Below are 8,850 nucleotides of genomic sequence, written 5' to 3' on the forward strand. Positions count from 1 at the left end.
CACAAACAGGCACGCATGTCGACACACACACACAGACATACAAACACACACGCAGGCACACATAGACTCATGTGTACACACAGATATACACAGAACCAAATATACATATACAGGCGCCGCGCTCCAAAAAAAACACCGTCGGTCCCGCGCGCGGACAGAAAGAGACGGCACTGCGCAGCCGCCGAGTTAGAGAAAAAAAAGAAGCGCCAAAGTCAGTCGACGAGAGACACACAGAGAGAGAGAGAGAGAGAAAACAGTGCGGCAATGCCAACCCCCAGTCACCAGCACCCACCCCCCACACATACACACAGACACATACAGAGAGAGAGAGACAATAGTGCGGCAATGCCAACCCCCAGTCAGCAGCCACCACCCCCCACCCCCCCATACACACAGACACACACACAGACAGGGAGAGGGACAGACACAGAGAGAGAGAGAGAGAGAGAGAGAACAGTGCGGCAATGCCAACCACCAGTCAGCAGCCACCCCCCCCCCCCCACACACACACACAGACACACACAGACAGGGAGAGGGACAGACACAGAAAGATAGAGAGAGAGAGAGAGAGAACAGTGCGGCAATGCCAACCCCCAGTCACCAGCACCCACGCCCCACACATACACACAGACACATAGAGAGAGAGAGAGAGAGACAAAAGTGCGGCAATGCCAACCCCCAGTCACCAGCTCCCCCCCAGACACACACACAGATACAGACAAGGAGAGGGACAGACACACAGAGAAAGAGAGAGAGAGAGAGAGAACAGTGCGGCAGTGCCAACCCTCAGTCAGCAGTCCCACACACTCACACAAACACACACACACACTCAGGCAGACAGACAGGGAGAGAGACAGACAGATTGGGACACAGAGAGAGAGAGAGAGCAGTGCGACGATGCCAACCTCCGTCGCCAGCCACACACTCTCACACAGACACACACACACAGATAGGGAGAGAGACAGACAGACTGAGAGAGTGACACCGTTACACGAACAGACACAAAGACAGATAGACACACAGTGAGGAAGCAATGTAAGCCACTAGTCACCAAACTCAGACACATAGACAGACAGACCAACGTACAGAGACTCAGGCAGACAGACAGACAAACAGGTAGACACACAGACAGAGATAGACACAGTCAGACAGAGACACAGACAGACGCAGAGACAGATACACAGAAAGACAGGAAGACGCACGGACAGACAGAGAGACTCACAGTGAGGAACCAATATAAGCCACTAGTCACCAACCACAGACAGACGGAGACACAAAGAGACAGACAGAAGCGAGTGAACACATCGATCATTTATTTAATTTCATTAATTAAATAATTATTAAATAATTGTTTGTTAATAATTAAATAATTGTTTCATTAATTCTGAACAGAAGGAAAGACGTGACAGGAAGAGGTTTCTGTGAGTGACGCCACGGCTTCTCTATCAGGACGTCGGTGAAATGAAATATCCGGACAGAGACTCGAAGCTTTTCTGAACCGACGACCGGACGTGGTGAAGATCTTCCTGTTGGACAGTGACCTGCGGTCACCTCCCCCTCGGCTCGGCCTCGAGCTCCGCCACTGTCCAGCGCTCTTGGAACCTCCCACTCACCAGCGGCGCCATATAAAGCCAAGTTGTTGTTGTTGTTACAAACACAATATTAATACAGAATGGTTTAGTTTGACACAGTAGCCGTTGTCCCCACCGCAGGGCGAGGAGACGGGCAAACTGTACAGTGTAATGTTTTATCCGAGGCTCCAGGAGAACAGTACATTGACACTGTACGAAAGGCTGATCCCGTCACTACAGTCATCCAAACTGCTCACTGTGGCCACAAACAGCCCATACCCTTGGGCGTCACCCAAATATATTGCCCAAAATATATAGAGTCAGTTCACTTCACAATATATCCTGTGAAGCGCTTGGAGTGGCGTTGTATCAAATGTAAGGCTTACAATTATTATCACTCAAACTACCAGTGATTGCAGCAACTGCTATGGTACAGGACTCCACAGATTAAATCGCTGTACACAATAACACCCCCCAAACCATAAGGAAACTAATGTTCAGAATTTTAAATAAATAACAGACAGACAGATAAATGTGGAAGAATTTTGTTGGAAGCTGTAGCCACTCTCTACCCTTGGCCTTGAAAAAGATTCCCGCCTGACCTAACAGGTATGAAATAGACAAATGAGACGGAAATATTTGCAGTCCCAAAACCTCTCAATGTTCTACATTAAAACACCACAGAAGTCATATCATTCGGGAGCATATCATTTAATATGACTGATGAAATATATAATAATAATAATCCTTATATTTAATATCGTGCCTCATCCCGTCTTCGGAACATCTCAAACTGTTTCACAGAATACACTGTTAAGTAAATTGACACTATTTGTGGGCGAAATGCGGCAGTCAATTTTACAATCGACGTCCCACAAACATCCGTGGATTGATTGAGTAAATTATGATCAGAATATATTCAGGGGGGAGGGAAAAATATCCCCGGAAAGTGATCCAACAATTGACTAACTAATGCCTTCCGATTTATTGCCAGGTAAACAGAGCCATGCTTGTCAAGTAAGGAAATTTGCCTATGGTATCGCCCTCACCAGCCCGGGAATCGAATCCATGTGGTCAAACTTACGAGGCACTCACTCTAACCACTGAGCTGTAGGACTCGAGGAAAAGTGCGAGTTGCAGGAAAACTGTACAAGTTGTGAAAAATCAGATTGTCTAAATAATCTACACTGCGAACGTGTAATTTAATACAGCCAATAAGTGCCCACACAGTGATGGGTTAAGAGCACATTTCCCCCGAATCAATGCATCTTGGACTGTCACCACATGCATATTGAAAGCCAAGCGCTGGTATGGCACTGAATCGCGGGTTTGTTGTGGCTTCTAGTTTTCCCATCAGCATAAACGTGAAGAAGAAATATCTTGTGGAAACAGTTCATGCCAATCTCGCTTGTGGTCAGCTTTTGAGGAAGAAAGAAACCAGTAAAAACCTGAATATCTAAAGGTTAGCCTTTACAGCCACAACAAGAAAATTACACTTGTAAGTTGCCTTTCGTATTCAGAGGATGTCACAAGGTATTGGACAACAACAACAACAACAAGATTCCATTTATAAAGCGCCTTTCACGTCAGGAGGACGTCCCAAGGCGCTGCACAGTTGGGTCATGACCCGAGCAGGGGGGAAATGGTGAGGGGAGGGAAGGGAGGGAGCGAGGAGGGGGGAAATGGTCAGGGTAAGGGGAGGGAAGGGAGGGAGCGAGGAGGGGGAAGAGAGTCGAGAGGGGAGCTGAAGGCTCGGTCAAAGAGAAAGGTTTTGAGACCGGCCTTGAAGGAGGAAAGGGAGGAAGCGGCGAAGGCACTGGGGGATAGAGTTCCAGAGCCTCGGGGCTGAGAGGCTGAAGGCCCGACCACCGATGGTAGGGCGGTTGGGGCGGGGGACGTGGAGCAGACCGGAGCCAGAGGAACGGAGGGTACGGGCAGGTAGGTAGGGGGATAGTAGGTCGGAGAGGTAGGAGGGAGCAAGGCCGTGAATGGCCTTGTAGGTGAGGATGAGGATCTTGAAATCAATCCTCTGGGGGATGGGGAGCCAGTCACCCAGTCACGCGAGCGAGCGTGGGAGTGATGTGATCGCGAAGCCTGGTGCGGGACAGTACACGAGCTGCAGAGTTCTGAATGACCTGCAGTGTGGAGGGAGGTGGCGGGAAGGCCGCGAGGAGAGAGTTCCCATAGTCCAGCCTTGAGGTGACAAAGGCGTGGACCAGGGTTTCAGCGGCGTGAGGGGTGAGGTAGTGCCGTAGTCTGGCGATGTTCCGGAGGTGATGGAAGGCGGTGCCAGTTGTGGTGCGGATGTGAGGGAGAAAGGACAGCTCAGGGTCGAACAAAACGCCGAGGTTCCTGACTGGCTTTGAGAGGTGGAGAGTGCAGCCTTGGATGCTGATGGTGTCAGCGCCTGAGGTGCGGAGGCGCTGACGTGAGCCAATCAGGAGGGCCTCGGTTTTTCGCACGTTGAGCTGAAGAAAGTTGTCTCTCGTCCAGGACTCGATGTCGGACAGGCAGCTGTCAGGACATCGGTGGTCGTGGAGTTGAGAGTAGAGGAGGAAAGGTAGAGTTGGGTGTCATCCGCATACATGTGGAAGTTAACTCCATGTCTGCGGATGATGTCACCAAGGGGGAGCATATAGAGGGTGAAGAGGAGGGGACCGAGGACAGAGCCCTGAGGGACACCACATGAGACAGTGCGGGGGGTGGAGGGGAAGCCATTCGTCGAGACAAAGTGAAGATGGTGAGAAAGGTACGACCTAAACCATTCAAGGACAGTGCCTTGAAGGTTGAGGTGGGAGGACAAGCGGTGGAGGAGGATAGCGTGGTCGACCGTAACGAATGCTGCCGATAGGTCGAGGAGGACGAGGAGGCAAAGGGAGCCCTGGTCACAGATGGTCAGGATATCATTGGTGACCTTGACCAGGGCAGTTTCTGTGCTATGAGCAGCACGGAAACCTGACTGAAGGGGTTCGAAAAGAGAATGGGTGGAAAGGAAAGAGCGCAGTTGGGAGGCGACAACTCTCTCACACACACACTGACTGCTCTCACACACCCACACACACACTGACTGCTCTCACACACACACACACTGACTGCTCACACACACACACACACTGACTGCTCACACACACACACACACTGACTGCTCTCTCTCACACACACACACACACTGACTGCGCTCACACACACACACTGACTGCTCTCACACACACACACACACTGACTGCTCTCACACACACTGACTGCTCTCTCACACACACACTGACTGCTCTCTCACACACACACACTGACTGCCTCACACACACACACACACACACTGACTACTTTCTCTCACACACAAACACAAACTGACTGCTCTCACACACACACACTGACTGCACTCTCTCTCACACACACACTGACTGCTCTCACACACACACACCTACACACACACTGACTGCTCTCACTCACACACAGAGACACTGACTGCTCTCTCTCACACTCACACTGACTGCTCTCTCTCACACACACACACTGACTGCTCTCTCTCACACACACATACACACACACACACACACTGACTGCTCTCACACACACACACACTGACTGCTCTCTCACACACACACACTGATTCTCTCACACACACACACTCTGACTGCTCACACACACACACTGACTGCTCACACACACACTGACTGCTCTCTCACACACACACACTGACTGCTCTCTCACGCACACACACACACTGACTGCTCTCACACACACACACACTGACTGCTCTCTCACACACACACTGATTGCTCTCTCTCTCACACACACACACACTGACTGCTCTCACACACACACACACTGACTGCTCACACACACACAATGACTGCTCTCACACACACACACACACATGGCTTTACAGCCATCGGTATGTGCCACTGTATGCCATCACGATAGGTAGCAGAGGCCATCTGGAGTGTGGGGAGGTCTGTGCTGGTTCAGTTACAATTGAACATTGTGGATCAGACGGGGAATCCCCCGAATGCTCGTTTGTGCCGCTCCATCCGCAGCTCAGCATAGGATGGGGGGGCCGATGAGTGAGTCTTTACCTCATCAACATGGAGAGTGGCGGTTCGCTCTTGAAGAGCCTTCCAAAGGTGGAAAAACAGGATACGATGTGTAAAGGGTTGATTATCTGCAGAAAAAAAATCCCTAAAAGCGTAAAGCGGGAGTAAAACAACGGTGTTAAGCCCGTAAGCACTGTCAGACCAAATTTGAGTTGGTTGATTTGCTGTGTGTAACTGCAGTGTATAAGGTTCAAGTTCAACCCATTGCCCACAAATGTATAGTCAATTCACTTTCCAGTCTTTTCTGTCGAGAAGACGAGAAAAGCGTTGAACCAATTACAAGGATTATTATTAATTTATTATTATTGTTATTAAGCTGAGTGAGGGACACATGTCAATTTAAGTGTTTCTTGTGGAAGAACTGCAGCAAAACCAGTTTACTGCACTCCTGGTATAGAGTCGGAAGAGTCATCCACTTTAGACACCAATAACCGTCCGTGGATCCCCATCTGGTGTTTTGAGGGGAGTCTTTGATACCGGGAGCTGAGGAAACTGAAGGAAGGGCGCGGGACAAGTGAGCTCGACTCCGAAATAATGCATCATCTGAGGAACGAGCGGAGCTTGTCTCGGTGTGAATTCGATGTCCGACCCAACAACAACAGCAGCGTCCAGTGATTTAAGTCTCTGTGAGGAGAAGAGGGTATCACCGGCTTCATCTGAAGGTATGGGCGGCGTGTGCGGGTAGTGCAGTGTTATATTCTGTAGCCGGAAATATAGGTGAAGGGTCTCTCCGCCCGGCAAGTGGCGAGAAGGTGGCGTTCACAAGGGTCGCGCCGTTGTTCCACTGCAGTCAGTTTGCGAGATGCCAATGCAATGGGCGACATCCGTTGGTGATACTGTTGAGCGAGTCCCGGTGTGAGGCTGAGATCCGTGACAACCGCCTCTCCTCTCCATGGACCGCGGCCGCGGGGGCTGGTGAGCGGCGACTTGTTCGCCCGCACGACCCGCCCGTGTCAGAGCCGTCACCGACTCAGTGTGTTCCTGCTGCCAAAGCCCGTGCCTCTCTCCCTCTATTCCAGGGGGAAGATTGTCCCGGGGTTCGGCCGATTCGGGAGAACAGAGGAATGAACGATCGCCGGTGTCCGAACAAACCGAGAATAGCCCGGAGCGCCGTGGTTGCCTTCGGGAGGGGTCGGCTTTGTATCAGCTCAACCTTTCTTCCCCCAAACTCCCCTTCTACCGTATAAACCCCGTGTCGGTTCCTATTGAGCTTCCAAACCATCGGATTTCACCTGAACGCCCAACGCAACCGCCCCACCATTGGTGGGAGAGACTTCAGCCACTCTGCCCCCAACCGCTGGAACACCATTCCCCAATCACTCCGCCTCACCTTCTCCTTAGCCTCCTTCAAGTCCCACCTCAAGAGCCTCCTCCTCGACCATGCCATCGACCATTCCCTTTACCCTCCACTCCCTTCTCCCCTCTTCCCCTCCCATTCATTCTCCCCCCTGACCCCAGTTCGGTTCTGAAATTCTGTCACCCTTCAGGACGTCCTCCCGACGTGAAAGGCGTTACACATATGTCATCTTGTTGTTGCTGTTGTTGTTGTTGTGGCTCCGTGTCGCATGATGGACGTTAAAATCCCACATGATAACACTTTCACTGCCCCCGATTCCCGGTAAATCTAATAACCCGTTTAGTTGCCCATCAATTAGCCTCAGTGCAGCGCCCACAGGAACATCAGTCTCACGGCCTCCGAACAGTGACCGCGGGATTCAGAGTGAACGGTGCCTCCACAATATGCTGCACAGCGAGAGGTCACTGTGAGACCAGACCAGAGAAACTGTCCTGGTTTCCCCCGGAACAGGGGGTTGAGGGTCAGATGTCAAGAGGAGGAACAGATTATCAAGCGGCATTGAATGGGGTGGCGTTTGATGCGGGGTGGAGGCAGGGGATGGAGCGGGGAACTAAAGCTCAGTTACGGTGATTCGAACGGCTTCCTTCCGTACTGAACGCATATGATTCTCCACTTCACGCGTAAATCACTTTCCTATTTTTTTGGTGTAAAATAGACAGTTTTTGCCCCATTTGAACCAACTTTCATCAGTGACTATTGTGACCTATTTTCCTTCTCTCTTTCTCTCTCTCTAGTTTCGTTCCCCACGGTTTGCAGCGAGAGTTGATCAAACCAGATTAGCCTGGGCTAACTCCGACTCAGGCAACCAGTGCAATGCCAGATCGCGTGGCTTCTGGATTGAAGGAGAAGGTGAGTCGCGGCGGTTAAACATGGAATAAGGTGATGGGGACGGATCAGCTTTATATACAAGAAAACTAACACCAATTTGTCCCAATTCCATTTTAGCATTTATTTGGCCACATGGTGGGAGGATGGTGGGAGGAACTGCCGCTAAATTGGACCGCCCTATTATGGAAGGAGTCCAAATGTTGGGACCCCCTATTATGGAGGGAGTCGTGATGTTGAGACCCCCTATTATGCAGGGAGTGGAGATGTTGGGACCCCCAATTATTGAGGGAGTGCGGATGTTGGGACCCGCTATTATGGAGCGAGTCGGGCCAACCCATCGTTCAAACAGGGAGTTCGACCTTCGAGAAACCTATTTGTTTTGCAGGACGCAAATCATCTGGATCCCTTTGTATAGTTTAATAAAAATACCTATTTTCAGAATAAGTCTCCTCCGTTGTCTATCGACACGCACAGACAGACACACACTGTCTGCTTTCTCTGTATATCTCTCTCTCATTCCACCCCCCTCACACACACATACTAACTACTCTCTCTCTATCTCTTTCTCTCGCACACACACACACTGACTGCTCTCTCACACACTGACTGCTCTCTCTTTCTCACTCACACAATAACAGTTCTCTCTCCCATACAGACTGACTGCTCTCTATCTCCCCTTCACACATACACTGACTGCTCTCATTCTCTCTCACACACTATCCAATCTATCTCCCATAAAGACTGCCTGTCCTCTCCCTCTCTCACACACATACACCCACCAACACACTGAGTGATCTCACTTTCACTAGCTCATACACAAACACTAACTGCTGAGGCACAGAGAGAGGGAAAGAGATAGACGGAGACTAAGAAAGACCATGAAAGAGACTGAAACAGAGAGACAGAAATATATAAACTGAGAGAGACTGACAGAGAGAGAGAGACAGTGAGAGAAAATGCATCAGTTGTGGTCGCTTACAGCAGTTTAGCAGTGACTGAG

The sequence above is a fragment of the Callorhinchus milii genome, unplaced genomic scaffold (assembly GCF_018977255.1).
Source record: "Callorhinchus milii isolate IMCB2004 unplaced genomic scaffold, IMCB_Cmil_1.0 Scaffold206, whole genome shotgun sequence".
NCBI lineage: Eukaryota > Metazoa > Chordata > Chondrichthyes > Chimaeriformes > Callorhinchidae > Callorhinchus > Callorhinchus milii.